Here is a 16,482-nt window from a genome sequence, read left to right as displayed (position 1 = left end):
CTTTTGCAGAATATATGTGTTTCCCTGCTCTATCCTCTGTTTTAATGTAAATGAGCTAAATGATGCTGTGGGTAGAGCACCAGCTCTGAAGTCAGGAGAACAGGAGTTCATATCTGACTTCAGATACTGTGACCTTGGGCAAGTTATTTAACTCTGATTGCCATGCATCCTTGGACATCTCCAATCATCCTGATTCATTTCTAGCTACTGGACTCAGATGGCTCCAGAAAAAAAGGTCAGGCTGATGACTTAGACAACTCCCCTCACTCAAATCCAATTCACATGCTTGTCATGGTATCAGTTCCTGTTGTCCTGGTCTTCTTTGAGAATGAAGGACAAACATCATCATCATCATCATCATATCAAGTCATTGAACTAGCAGTCACCCTTGAACATCAACATTGACAGAGTCATGTTCTAGCCACTATAGAATTAGCCTGCTTTTCACTGGACGTTTGAAGGATTCTGCCCTGACTGAGCTGTTTGTAGCCAACCACAGCCCACACATTTAGAGCATTGCTCCAGGCCTCTTTCCAAGACTTTCAGAGTGAACTCAGAGCTTGGTCTATGTATAGCAGATAGAGCACAGGGTCTGGAGTCCAGAAGACATGAATTCAAATCCAATGTCAAATATTTACTAGCTGTTTCACCTCTGTCTGTCTCAGCAGCCTCATTTATATAACCGAGGATGATAGCTTCTATCTCCCAGAGTGTGGTGAGCATCAAGTGAGATAATAATTGTAAAACCCTTAACACAGTACCTGATGCTTAGTAAGTAGGTGCTTTTTTTAATGGTTGTTTCCTTCCTTCTTCTCCTTCTTTGGTGGAGTCTTGACAGCCAAGGACTGCTGAGGAACAAGTTTTTGGAGGTCTGCTTGGACTCAGCACCAGCCAGAGTATTGTTTCAGAAGATGAGGCTCTGCTTCTTCAGTTTTCCTAAATTACACAGAGAATTTAATTATGAATAATAAGAACAGGAAAGTCTCTGATGCTGCTTCATAGGCTTCAGGTTCTCCTGTAAAGGTAACTAGCAAAGTGATGAGCACTCAACAAATCTTTGCTGAATTGAATCGAATTCAGAAGATGGTAACAGATGGTTCTGTAATAATGTGACTTACCTCCGTTGAAAGGAAAGGCAAACTTCCTGAGGAGCCATAACCAAAACAACTTCTGGTCCGGTGGTCTCCACTAAGGTTGTCTTGATTGAGATCCAACTAAGGTCAGAAAAATAGAATCAACACAACAAAACTACTTTCATAGAATTCTCTTATAGTTTGCCAATATCCTTTGTGCATGCAATATCCAATTTAGAGTCATATTATGGCTAGTCTGAAAATGGCATTTTGTGTTCCCTCACCCCACCCCCACTCCTCTTTTTTACTTCTCATCCATGGTCATAGACCAAAAGTGTTGAGCAGAGAGACTGGGACCACTCAGGAAGATGGTAAGACCCATCAGAAATCTTTTAAGGTCACTGGGATCCACAGACCACAATTTAGAGAAAACATACTTAGGAGCTACAAAGGATTGAAACCTGCAGTGGAGTATTTTCACATAGTCTGCAGTATTTACCTTTTCCACAGACCACAAGGGAGGTCAAAACAAAGAACTTGTTTAAACTGAGTTATTTAGCATGGGACAAAGTGACAGAGCAGAGAGTTGAGGAAGGGATGAATGAACTGAAATGAACAACTACCTCCAATGAATGGAATCCCCCAGAAATTAAAGGGAACTAAGGTGGGGTTGTTACTGGTGAATGCCCAAGCTGGATTTCAATGATGAAATTTTAAACAGGTTCTAGGGGCTGCTTCCTAATCATGTGTTCTCACAGGACCTGGGGGTAGACTCCACAGTCTCCTTGCTTCCCAGAGCCTCTTCCAGACCCTCACTCTGTCCCCTTTTCTCAACATCTTTTGTGAGATTCACAGCATTTGATTGTCTCACCCTCTCTCTATCTTTGCTATCATTACCTGTCAACTTTGTGGGTACTCTCCCACATCTATTCATGACCAATGACTCTTGGATTATGTTTCCCCTCACCTTTTCTTTATCATCATTCTCAAAGATTTCCAGTCTTTTCTAAAACTCTCCCCTGAAAGTTAAATGAACTCTTCACTGCCAGTGGCCCCCAAGTCCACTCTTTATTCATAATAATGGTCATATAATGCCTTACATACATGCCTTTGTTGTTGCTGTTTTGCAAGGCAATAGGGTTAAGTGACTTGCCCAAGGTCACACTAAGTATTAAGAGTTTGAGGCTGGGGGTGGCTAGGTGGCACAGTGGATAAAGCACTGACCTGGGAGTCAGGAGTACTTGGGTTCAAATCCGGTCTCAGACATTTAATAATTACCTAGTTGTGTGGCCTTGGGCAAGCCACTTAACCCCATTTACCTTGCAAAAACCTAAAAAAAAAAAAAAAAAGAGTTTGAGGCTGAATTTGAAGTTGGGTCCCCCTGACTCCAGGGCTAGTGCTCTCCCCAGTGCACCACCTAGCTGCCCTTATGCAGTAAATTCTTGTTGATGACCTATTTCTAGACTTCAACAACATTCTAAACTATCCTCCTAAATTCTGAACTCTGAAACTCCCCTCTCTAACCACGATTTCCTGTCTTTCCAAATTTCCTACTCACTTACTTCCTCCTATACCTATTCTCCCTATCTGAGACTTTCTTTCCTGTGAGGCTTTTCCCATTTTTCCAATTTATTAACATGCTGCAACCTAACTTTCCTCTTTAACCAGTCAAACCTATGGTTAATTCCCAATTTTTTTCTCATGTTAAAACGTCAAGGCCTCCTCTTCACTGTACTGAAAAGTTTTAGTTATCTGAAATGCAATTCTTTCCACTTCTCCACTCTTGGAAAACTCTCAATGATCTTAAACCATTAGTCTCTAAGGAAGAAATGGACCTCCTCCTAAAGAAAGCCAGACCTTGCAAACATGCCATCAATCCTCTCCTCTACCATCCTTCCCTCAGGTTCTTGCATCTTGGGTCTTTCCTTTTTGATGGTCTCATGTCTTCCCCAAAACTTTTGGTCCAGAGAATCTCTCAAGAAAGCATGATGGGTTCTTCTCTTCTATCAATTTCTATCAATTCCTTGCCAAACAATCCCTATGCAACCCTTTGAAATCCTTCTCTTGGCTTCACTTTACTTCTGAACCACCTCTTCAATTTCCCTGGCATTTCAGGGACAGAATCCAAACTTTGAATTGAAAGGGTATTTCCTAGGGGGAGGAGGGGTTGAATAAAGGCCTTAGGATTTAAGCATTCTAGAATCTAAAAGGGCAGTTAGGCAGTACAGTGGAAAGAGTCCTGAATCTAAAGTCTGGAAGATTCATCTTCCTGATTTCAAACCTGACCTCAGACACTTAATTATGCGTGACCTTGGGTAAGTCAGTTAACTCTATTTGCCTCAGTTTCCTTATCTATAAAATAAATTAAAGAAGGAAAAGGGAAAACCACTTTAGTATCTTTGCCAAGATGATCTCAAATAAGGTTACAAAGAGTCAAACGTGATAGAAATAGCTGAACAACAACCACAAAAACAACATAATTTAAAAAGGAGGCCTGCCAGAGAGCTGACTAGTGATAGCTTCTTAGTGCAGATAAATGGTTCAGTGGAGATCATGTTATACTTGGGAGTCAGGAAAGATCTGCTTTTGAATCTTGCCTCAAACTCTTGCTAGCTGGGCAAACCATTTACCTGTTTTGGTGTGGCTTTCCTCATCTGTGAAATGGAGATAGAGCACTTTGTTGTGAGTATCAAATGAGATAAAATATAAAATACTTTGAACACCTTGAAGTGGTCAATAAATATTAGCTATTATTAGGTAGAAAAGGATTGCTTCTTGGGTAACAATAGTATTGACTAGGGACTAAAGTTATAACATCATCATATTGTATAAATGAAGGAGCTAGATTTGACCCATCACTGTTACTTTGAGGGATTGTTGTTTGTCATTTGTGGGTTTTTTTAGGTTTTCACAAGGCAATGGGGTTAAGTAGCTTGCCCAAGGCCACACAACTAGGTCATTATTAAGTGTCTGAGGCTGGATTTGAACTCAGGTACTCCTGACTCCAGGGCAGGTTCTCTATCCACTGCACCACCTAGGCATTTGTTTTTGAAGAAGAGCAATTACATGGTAATATCTAAACTCATGGATAAATTGGGTTTAAGTGAGACAGAATTGCACAGTGTTGTTGGCTTCACTCTCCCAGATCATACAAGTCCAGTGACCAGACAAAAGTCAGGAGAGCTAGTAATGCCCTAGAAGGCAGTGTGAACTTGGCATCTTCAACATCTTACCAAGTTCTAAGTTCTCCTCTGTACCTATTTCAGCTGCCTTCATGGTCATTAAAACAAATTGTTCTCATCCACCCATTCCACTGGAGAAAGTCTTCACATGCTTGGGTCAGACATCTCTCATCTCATTGACAAATTTGAGCTACCTTCAACCTGGTTTAACCCATCTGCTGAGATGGTTTACCAAACTATGGCTTCTGCTTCTTGGTGGAGATCCTGTCTGCAAAGGGAAGACCTAATGGGAAGGAGAAAGTCTCTACAGCAACTTCCATTTCATTTCCCTTCTGTGGGGAGTCCAAACCTTCATAGATGCTTATGCCCCTTGGGATCTTTAAGTTGATAAGGAAACTCAAATGAATGGTGAGATTCATAGCTTATTCCATTATTCCATGTTATTCCATTCACAGCTCCAAGTCTGTTTTCTTTCTGGGGAGTTGTAAACCACAGAGCAATGCTATGAATATAAAGAACTTTGACTTGGCATTGTGAAACTCAACAAAGTGGGCAGAGCATAATCCTATGGATAGTGTCCAGAACCTACCTCAGAGGGTGGTTGTGAGGACCAAATGAGATAATATATACAAAATGCTTAGTTTAGTATTGGACACACAGCAGGCCAACTATTGTTTGTCTGACTCTTCATGACCCCATTTGGAGTTTTCTTGGCAAAGATATTAAAGTGGTTTGCCATTTCCTTCTGTAGTTCATTTTACAGATGAGAAAACTGAATCCAACTTGCCCAGGGTCACACAGTTACTAAGGATCTGAAACTGGATTTGAAATCAGGAAGATGAAAATTCCAAGCCCAGTATTCTATCTGCTACGCCATCCAGCTGCCCAATATGTATTCATAGTCTCTCACATATATATATATACATATATATGTATATATACATATATATATACAAATAAATACATATTATATATATAAAATATACACACAAATAAATACATATATTGTTTTTGTTGAAGATAATATTGTTTTTGTTCTTGAAGAAGGCCATGACAACAGGGAGGAGATGCCATGATGAGCAAGTGAATTGGATTTGAATGAGGCGGGGCTGTGCTAAGTCACCAGCCACACTTTCTCCTCCAGAGTCATCTGGGTCCAGGGGCCAGATATAGATCAGGATGACTGGAGATGACCCTGGGTGTGAGACCATCTAGGTTAAATGACTTACTCAAGGCCACACAACTAGTAAGTGTCTGAGATTGGATTTGAACTCCAGTTCTATTGACTTTTATGGAAACTGTGAGGAATGTGGGGGTGTTTCATTTCCACAAGAATATAAAGGGAGATTGATAGTTTACATTACAAGGACTAGAGTCTGCCTGAATTGATGCCTATGGGCAGATATGTAAGTATAAAACAAAAGACAGCTTCGACCTGATCAAAAACCGAGATTAGAGCAGGTCTGCCCCACCTAGTTTAGAGTTAATCTGGGGTCTCCTGTTCATGCTAAAGGAGATTACTGTTCACTAGTAAAATGAGCAGGCTGGGTAAAATTTGTGGGGGCAAATATATCAATTAGATTATGAGCTTGGCCAATGATTGGCATGAAGGGGGAGGAACAAGCCTTTTAGACTGCATCTAAGGTCCCAGCACTGCAGTAACTTGGAGCCTCTTTTCCTTAAGGGAAATCACTCTGGACTAAGTATTTATAATGAAGAACCATGGATAACAGAAACCTATACCAAATCTACACTAAAACTATATTTTTGAAATCGTTCAGAGACAAAGTTGATTGAAAAGCGGATAATATAAGCCCCCAAAGTTGCTGATGTTGGAAGTTTCCCTAAGATTGAGCCGAGTCTGTGTAAATCAAGAGGACTGAAGAAGAGCACTAGAAGAAGGAGCCTTTTGAGATGTGTTGAAAGCAGGTCCTACTTGACCTCAAGGGGTTTACAAAATGCAAACTTCCTGAGGGCATACACTGCCCAGACCCCTTTAGGATCCAAACACCCAGCCAAGACCCCTTGGCTGACTTTAATTGACCTTTGTTTCTTCTTTTTGTGCAGCTAATTGCAGGATGAGAGTTGGAGGAGCCCAGGACCAAATTTGGAAGATTGGCTTCATAGGGTCCAGGTAGAATAGGATGGGCTTGAGACTATGGAGAACCAGAGTGAGAGGAAGTGGGAGTATTTACTTTCTCTGGAGAAAGGGGATGGGGTGGGCCAAGAAGGAGAATGTCTCAGACAAACTTAGCTTCAGGCTGGTCTTACTTAACAGGCCAGAGCCTTTCTCTGCCATCTCCCCTGAGGAGAAAGCAATCAGCTGACCCCCAGGCTTTGGCTTCAGAAAATGTTTCTCCAGGTTTCTACCCCTGGAGCAAGGCCTGAGTAGTAAAACAGCCCCCTACCCCCCACCCCCACCCCCAAACCAGAAGCAGTTAGTACAAAGCCTTTCTCCTCCTTTCATTAAGGAAACCACCCAGGCTTTCACTGAAAAGACCTCTGGGGAAGGAAAGAGAAATCTGACAAAGGAGGGAGAAGAAGAGAGCCCCAGGGAGCAGACAATGATCTTTGGATTCTGTCATTTAAGAATCATCTCAGAAGGAATCTACAGAGGAAACAGAGAACCAGGTCTCAGCTACCATAGATCCCAGAGCTCCGGATGGAGGGAAGGTCTAGTGACTAGGGCTAAGTTAGTGATGGGCTCTCTTTGGATTAAGCCCTTTAGTAAGGGTGAGGGTGTTTATTTCTTGGTGGGAGTAGCAGAGTAGAGGATATGCATTCTCAAAGACTGCTTGCTAGGCCTGTGACTCTGGGCAAGTCAATTCTCTTCCTCCAGTCTCCCCTTCTGTAAAATGGGGACACTGAGAAGGGCCTCTACTTCATAGGACTGTCGTACCATCAAGTAACATAGGGTTCAAATCCCTGCCATTGTGCATCTGTGCTTGTAGGGTGACTGGGAAAGTCACTTAGCTGCCCTGAGCCTCAGTTTCCCCATTTGTAGAATGAGGATAATGATAATAGCATTTGCCTCTCTGGGTTTTAGTGAGAGAATATATGTGAAGCTCTTGGCAAATCTTAAAATCCTTCTATAAATGTCAGCTATTATTGTGTAAATGCAATTTTTTTTTCACTCTTTTTACAAAGTTGGCCTGTAACTCCTGGAACCACTCTTTGCAACATCCTGGGTGGCTTTACCTCCATGAGGGAAGTATTCTCCTCCACCCCCACAGTCCTCCTTTGGGGCTTTCACTACCCTCATCCTTGGCTGTAACCAGACCCAAATGGTAGCAAAGGAACTAGGTCCCAGGTGGTGTTGAGAGCCTTCCAAACAGGCCTGAAGCCTCCCAAGGTCAGAGTGGCTGAGACAGCAGTTGTTCAATGGGAAGCTCCCTTTTCCTCTTTACCTGTGGGTTGTTCTTCCAAAAGCCGCTAGCCCACGTTGCAAAGGGAAGTAACCATTTCCACTGGGGTGCTGAAAGATGGAATGAAAAATAACATTCATTTGCAAGTGTCTCTTGTCCTAGGAAAAGCTGTCTCCAGCTCCTCAGTTACCCAGACTGGAATGTCCAAGGTTGGAATGGGAGTGGAGGGGCAGGGAGGGGAGCCAGTCTGACTCTGCGATTAGTCATTGACTGGGCTCTAGCACAATACTGAGGGCAGAGGTATAAATAAAGGCAAAGGAGAAACAAATATCACTCCGAGATCTCAAGGGAGGCAAACTTTAACTATCTAGGTAGATAGAACATCCTATATACAGAGTATGAGAATATGAGGGTGGTGTCAAGGTGGATGAAAAATATATAGATATTCTCTCTCTCTCTCTCTCTATATATATATACCTACATACATGTGTGTCCCAATAGATAGGAAGGTAGACAGACAGACAGGTAGATAGGTAGACAGGTAGATGGATGGATAGGTAATAGATACATTCACACATCCATACATAAAAATATCCATACAAACTTATACAGGCAAGGGATCAAAGTATTCCAGGAATGAGGGATAGCCACGTCAGTCCAGAGACCAGAGATTGCAGGTAGGTCAGTGGTATTGGATTACTGAATAAATGGAAGGGAGTAAGGTGTAAGGAAAATGAAGGTTGGAAGGAGTTAGGTTATAAAAAGCATAATGGGGGGAGGTGTTCTATTTGATTCTGTAGGTATTAGGAAACCATTGGAGCTCCTTGAGTAGGAGAATGATATAGTCAGTCACAGACTGTAGAAAAAACTTCCTCTATTGAATTCCTCTGTGGGTCATACTAGTTTAATTTTATTTCCAATGAATCCTAGAGTTCAAGGGAAACTCATGTACAGTCACTAAGGTAAAGACTGGAAATTCAAGTGATTAAATTTTGTTGTTTGGTTATTTCAGTCATACCAAATTCTTTTGACCCCATTTAGGGTAAGACTAAAAAGGAATAAGTTTGTTGAAGTTTGCCCTCTATTTTGGATTCATAGGTAACTGTCTATAGCCCTTTCAAATGTAAAAAAAAAGTAACATTCAAATTATTATACCATCCTAAAGTTTTACAGCTGAAAGGATGGTTCATCGACATTGTCTAGTCCAGAGGTGTTCAACTCACCACCTGCTGGCCAAAGTCAGCAACACTCCCCTGTTTCCCACTCCCCCCACCTCCAGCCAGAGTAAATTTAATCAGGAAATATTTAATAAACCGACTAAAAAGACAATAAAACATAGGTAGCATTACACTTTAAAATGAATAACAAGTTGTGCTTAATAGATTTACAGTTGCATATGCATTTCTTTTTTTCCCTTTTCTACTAGTATTATAGAAATGCTCATGGTAGTCTTTGGCTTCAGAGTAAAATGAGTAATTTTTTAAAATGGTTTTCTGGCCTATAGGGATCCATATGTTTGGGTTAGTGGTCCCCATTTCTATTCCACCCCACTGTTCTAGTCTCCCTCCTTCATTTTGAACAGGAAGACACAGAGAGAAGCCACTTGTTCAGGTCACACAGATTATAAGTAACAGAGTTAAATTTCAAACCCAGGTTTCCCTCCCAACTACCAGGCCAACCCCACCGTTTTATTTTGGAGATGTAAGAAGAATATCCCATACCATGAAAGAGGGCTCCCACTGATGAATCAGGCAAGGGTAAGATCCAGTCTCCCCTGAATCAGTGAGTGAAGGCCACTGAACAGGTGCTAGCAACCTGGTTAATCAATTTAAAAAGAGCAAGAATCACTGGATAAAATGGGTGCCAAAAGGAAAATCTTGCTTTTTTGGAGACAAATGAAAGAAATAAGCATTTACTATTGAAAGGCATTATGCTAAACTCTGGGGATACAAGGTGAGGTGGGGGACAGTCTCTGCTCTCCAGGGGCTTCTAACAAGAGAAACACCCCAGTGGGGGAAGGGAGAGTTCAGGGATAAATCAGATGGAAAGATCCCATGATCTTTAGGGTAGAGCAGCAAAGCAGATGATGATGTATCTTCTTTAATGGTATTTATACTGTTAAAATCACATCAGTTTTTGATGCTGAACTATTTGACAGTGTCAGAGACTTTGACGGAGAGAATTTTTTTTTTTCTGTGAGAATTTTCTGTATCCAGAACACCTGCAGGAGTAAACCTCCGGCTACATCTCCAAATCGTGACTAAAACCATAGGACAGGAAGCAGGGCTGTTCCCAAGGTTTGTGGGTTCAGGGTCCTGAGCTATTTCCATCAGAGTCTGAAGGAAGAAAATAATCAAGTCAAGGTGGTGGAGTTGTTTTTACTTACCTGCTACATACTGTCTCCTGTTTCTTCTCTTGCTGCTTCACCCAGGTTGACTTGCCTGCACTATATATGGCAGATGACTGACAGCTGGTGAGGATCTGCAGATGATGCTGTGATGGCTGGACTAGTGGTCTGGGGGAGGGGGTTACTATAACTTCCAGGGTTCCTGTGCCTAGCTGACTGGGACTCAGATGCTGTAGCTGGTGTTGGAGAATGATGATGATTGTGATGACAATGAGGTGGTGATGATTTCTCTTCTCAATGATGGCTGAAGATATTGGGATGGAATCCAGGTGGATGGGGAGCATTGAAATTCTCAAGACTCTTGGGTTCAGTCCTGGGCAGTCTCTAGCAGGGGCTTTAAGGGAAAATGGTGGACAATATAGTATGATTTACCTGTTTCACTATGACTTCTTAGAGAGCTGTGCTTCAAAGATGCTGATGAATAGGTCAAAAACTCATCAATCTTGTTTAGTTTCTCTGCTCATCTTCTGGAGGACCTTTTGTAGCTGAGTACTTCATAGAATCTCAGGGCTGGGGAAGGGAGCTCAGGGGCCATTGAGTCTAAACCATACTTCCTTCTATAAATAAAATTGAGATTTGTCTTCCCACAGAGGCTTCCAAACACCATTTATCACTTTGGCAATATGAAGATTCAGAGAGGAGGAAGGGGCTTCAGAGAGTTCAGTCTCAAGTTCCTTTGGAATTTTTTTTAGTTGGCATTCTGAATTTGACAAACAGAAGCAAACTGAGCTTTTCCAGATCTAAAGAATGGGAAACTAGATTTGTGCATGCAATCACAAATCATCATCATATACAGCAAGGTTTTGTAAGCAAATAATTGATTAAAAATATAAATTTCAAAACTATCTCACTTTTCTGTATTTGACCTTTGAACCTCTGTCTTTTCTGCTCTGTGCATGTTTTTAAAAACTTACTTAAACTATCCTTTTAAATGTCCTCCTTCTCACTCATATTTTTGTATTTTATTATATTATTATATTATTATATCATATTGTATTGTATTATAATATTATATTAATTATATTATATATTATATTTTCATCCCATATTTTTAAACTTGAACTCAGCATAGTCATGCAAACAAATCTGAACATTGATTAGGATAACACTTCTAATATCAATTGTTTTTACAGGACTAAAACAGTTTATTGGATTCTTTTAAAAAACAAAATAATTTGTAAAAATGAAGATTCCCCCCCAAAATAAATAAAAAAGTAAACATAGCACTATTATTTATATTCAAGAGTACTAAAAAGTTGAAATTTTTCTTTTCTTTCCTTTTTTCTTTTTTTCTGTTATCCAGTAATCTCTAAAAGACTTTTAATGTTCAGAGAAGCTATATGAGCTAAAGAATTCTCATTTTCAAATCCTAAATAAAAGTGCATTTTTTTGATTATATAAATGTGGAGTCCTGCCTGTCCTTCCTGCCTATCAATTCTTATTGAGGCATTTGTCCCCCTCTCCCCAAGTAGGTTTTGTTTAGAATTCTAGTATCAATTTAAAAGTCTAAGTAGAGTAGGGGGGTTTTTTGTTTGTTTTTGAAGGTCCACTCATTATTTCATCTTCCATTTCCTTTTTTTAAAAGTTTAAAAGGGGGCAGTTAGGTGGTGGAGTGGATAGTCACTTAATTACCTTACTGTGTGACCTTGGGCAAATTACTTAACCCCAATGTCTTGCAAAAAAAAGTTTAATTGATGCCCTTTGTTTTTCATATCATCTCTTCTCTGTATTATTGAGTCATCCCTTCCCCCCAATATATCTCCACTTTGACCTATCTTGTAACAAAAAAAGAAGTTAAATCAATGGACAGATGGAATTCATTTGAGAATGTAAGTAAAATTCTGGACCCATAGCCCTGAGAATCATCTCCCTATTCCCAAGAAGGAAATTATACTTCATCATCTGTCCTTAGAAATCTATTCTGGTTGTTCTATTTAATAGGAAACCTTCACAGTGTTTTCCCAGCTTATTTTCTCAGAATGGCTATTTGGGACAATGAGAGATTCAAAACAATTTAACAAACATTTATTAAGCATCTACCTTTTCTAAGGTTACAAAAATTAGCACCAAAAAATTCCTGGCCTCAATAAATTTCCACTCTACCTAAAGGAGAGAATATGTATGAAATTAAATAAATACAATGGAATTTCCAGAAAGAGATCAAACTCACAAGGAGGGAGAGATTAGGATAGGCAGCTATAGAGTCATGGACAAAGCCCTGAGCTGGGTCAGGAAAACGCAGTCTGAATCTGAAATCAAACATAATCGTTTTGCCTCGGTTTCTTAAAGTGTAAACTGAGGGTAATAATAACACTTCCCTAGGAAAGTTATGAAGATCCAATGAGATATTTGTAAAGCACTCTCCTTAGCTCCTGGCTCATAGTAAATGCTTTGTCATTACTTTTTCTCCTCCCCTTCCCTTATGGAAGTAGCATCTGAGTTATTCCAGGACTTGAGCGTCTAAAGGGTAGAGGCAGGGGGTAAAACTTTCCCGACTTGGGGGGAGATTTGTTTGCTCCAGGGAGCCAATTGTTCTTGATCTCCATTTACTTAAGCAAATAACTCTTTTCAAGGTCACTTTAAAAACTGATTATGACCCATTTGTGAGGAGACAGTTTGAATTCTGTCACAATTTGTCATGAGACAATTCAAACAATTGTGAAGAATTCATTTTGGGGAAAAAATGTGTTAAGCAACTTCTTGTAAAACTTGGTTAAAAAGGAAATGACAAAGTTAGGTCAAGAGTGGTCTGCATTTCTCCAAATTGTCTTTTCATGATGGGAAAATAATTAGAGGGAAAGAGCCTTGTAATTTGATTTTATTTTTGCAAATAATCTTAATTGAAGTTTATCTCATTTATTATCTTAGAAAATCCAATGCCTAACTCATTCCTGAAATAACTGGAAAGCAATTCAAGAAAGGGATTGCTGGGATCGAGTTAAATAAGATGTTTGCAAAAGTCTTCCAGAGAGATTTCAAGTTTCCCAAAGATATGGAATGCTTTGACAGGACCACCTAAAGACTCTTCACAAAGCTGAAACCAGCCGCACAAATATCCCTCAAGTCAATGATAAACAGATGCATTTACCAGGGGATTTTCCCCCCCATAATGGTGTAACTTGAAACTCCTTCATGTGTTACAGAAATCTGCCTTCCTCATAATTTGGAGCTGTTTGGTATTAAAATGAACATGGTTCTGTGTATTATTCAGCAAATCCTCAGCAGCCTTCTGGCCCCAATGAAATATTTACAGCCAGCTATTATTAATGTATTTCTCAACTAATTTCCTCATCATTCTTAAAGACCCCCCCTTTGCTAAATTGTTATTTTTGTTTCCATGACTATGCAAATGACTCATTTCTCTTCAATGTAGTTCCATGTAGTAGCGGTATGTTGTGGGTGCCAGATCAACAATTAATTTCTAATTGTCTTAAAGTGACAAAGGAAAACATGTAATCATAACTAGAACAGATACTTCTTTCATGCTTAAAAATAAATTCTGGTGGATGACTTCCCTTTCTGGTATTGGTTGGGTCTGCCTTAATGGGAATATAAAATATCTCTTACTGAAGATAAGCTCACATTAATGGAAATACTATTAGGGAGGCAAACCTGAAGCAAAATGGATTCAATTCAACTCATGTACAAGAAGAGAGATAGTGTGGTGGTGGTGATGATGATGATGATGATGATGATGATGATGATGATGATGATGATGATGATGATGATGATGGTTCTTTGTTCTGGAAGACCATGAAATCAGGGAGATGATGCCATGACATGTAAGTGAATTGAATTTGAGTGAGGAGGGGCTGTACTAAGACCCCAGCTTCGCTTTCTCCTCTGAAGTTATCTGAATTCAATGATCAGATATGAATCAGGACCCAACTAGAGACTGCCCTGGGTGCAAGGTGCCCAAGGTCAAACAGCTATATAGTGTCTGAGTCAGAATTTGAATTCAGTTTCTCCAGGATTCATGCTCTATCCACTATACCTAGCTGCCTAAGAGATAGTTGATAGAAAGCAGACCTTGAAGTCATGAAAATCTGGGGTTCAAAATCTATCTCTGACATATACTGGTATAACTGGATAAATCAAGTTTCCCCCAGTTCTTCCAGACAAATCTCTAAGGTTATGGGTTGCAGATTTGCATAAGGGAATCTCCTTACCTAGAGTTCTCTACACCAAATGAGGAGTCATTGGAAAGGGGTGAAGGGGGTGATGTGCCAGCCCCCTTATCTAAGTGCTATGATATGAACACAAAATCCAAAACATCCCTGCCCTCAACCAATTTGCCTTTTTTCTTAGATTTTTGCAAGGCAAATGGGGTTAAGTGGCTTGCCCATGGCCACACAGCTAGGTAATTATTGTCTGAGACCAGATTTGAACCCAGGTACTCCTGACTCCAGGGCCAGTGATTTATCCACTACACCACCTAGCCGCCCCAGCCAATTTGCCTTCTAATAAAGGGAGGCATCGATGTTAATAAAGATTTTTTTCTAAGCTTTGCAAAGCTCTTTACATACATTATATCCTGTGAGGTGGGCAGGGGGGGGTATCATCTTCCTCTTTTTATAGATGAGGAAACAGGCACAGAGAGTTTAAATGTCAGATCCATGATGGTTTGTAAGATGATTTTAAACTTGAATGTTTTTTATCCTGTATTTGGGGTGAAATAAATGGAAAGAACACTACATTTGGAATCTGAGAATCTTGGTTGAAATCCTCCTGGCTCAGTTCCTCAGTACTTGGGTGTTCTTGGTCAAGTCAAAATCTCCCTGGGTCTAGCCTAAAATAAAGAGGTTGGACTAGATGACCTCTAAGGTCACTTATCCAGAGATAAATCTGTGACCCTTTGATCCTATCTCTTATGCATTGCTATCTGGAGTGAGCCCTTGAATGGGAAATGGGAACCTTTCACATGCAGATGTGGAGTTAAATCTGAGCCGAGGTCTGAAATTCCCAAATGAAATTCTAAAAGAGACCAAAGAGCAAAAGAAATACATATAAAGTGAGTTACTGACCTCAAGATTAAACCTGATCTCTATCAGCCCCATAGTTGGTATGACAGCCCCTGAGTTGAAAGTATATTTTTAAACTGTTCAGTATATCCAAAATACATTTTGAAAAGTTGAAAACAGGAACCTCCTTTATTTAATGGTTTTAAAGGTCAGAGGTTTACAATAAAATTGAAGCTAATACCCAATCTTCAAAGAGACTTCAGCAATGATTATAAAGAGAGCAAGAACCAGATATAAAATTTCAAGACAGAAGGAGAACACACCCCTCTCCTGATTCCATTCAGTTCATTTTCACTGAACTAAACACATTCATATAGTGCCAAAATTGGGGTGCTAATGGTTCTCCTGTCTGTCCTAGTCAAGCAATAACAACCTTTCTGGAGACCACCATATTTTAGGAATGACATCAGCAAAGGAGGGGTAGAATCAGGAAGAGGACAAAAAGGGTAGTCAAAGGTCTCTAAATTGGGACAGATGAAGGAAGCTGAAGAATTATGGAAGAGAAACATGTGGAGTTAACCTTCGTTGCTTAATATGAAGCCCTCACAGTATTTTTCCAACTTATTTTCCCAGAATGGTTATTTGGTACAGTGAAAAATTCAAAATAATTCAAAAAACATTTATGAAGCACTCACCTTTTCTAAGGCTACAAAAGTTAATACTAAAAAAAACTACTCTATCAGAGGAGAGAATATGTACAAAACTAATCAATACAATGGAATTTCAAGCAAGAGAGCTAATTCAAAAGAGGGACAGATCAGGCTAGGCAGCTATAGGCACCATGGTGTAGGAATGGGAAGAGTGAACAGGACAACTATCCTCATGAAGGACTGTCCTTCAAAGAGGTTCAGACTAATTCTTCTGGGCCCTAGAAGATAGAACTAGGAAGAACTGGTAGGAGTTACAGAGACACAAATTCAACCTTAACTTAAGGGAAAATTTCCTAACATTTCAAACTGTCCCAAAGTGGAATGGACTAATTGGGAGATAAAGGATTCCTCCTCAAACAAAGGCTGGATGATGACTCAAATATAATGTTCAGTGAATTTTTTTCAGGGATAAGTTTGATGAGATGAATGAATTTATTAATTTTATCAATGAATTGTTAAAAGAATGAATAGATGAAAAAGCATTTTAACACTTGTGTTAATCACTGGAGATTCAAAAACAAAGATAGCCCTACCCTCAAGGGGCTTACCTTCTAATGGAGAAGACAATATTTTTGAGGAAGTACTGATCTCAAAGAGCTTTTTCATTTGAGAAAGTTAATAGGATGGAGAGTAGAACAGAGAGAAAATTGGATAACACGACTTTTCCAGTAACAATGGACATATTGATTTAGATTATGGCTTTAGGCCTAGACTTGGATCTTGAGCTTTGAAATTCATGAACAGTGACCATTAGGTGCCTCTTGCTAAAGCTAACACTTAATGG

The sequence above is a fragment of the Macrotis lagotis genome, chromosome 4 (genome assembly GCF_037893015.1).
Source record: "Macrotis lagotis isolate mMagLag1 chromosome 4, bilby.v1.9.chrom.fasta, whole genome shotgun sequence".
Lineage (NCBI taxonomy): Eukaryota > Metazoa > Chordata > Mammalia > Peramelemorphia > Peramelidae > Macrotis > Macrotis lagotis.
Note: the sequence above shows the minus strand (reverse complement) of the source record.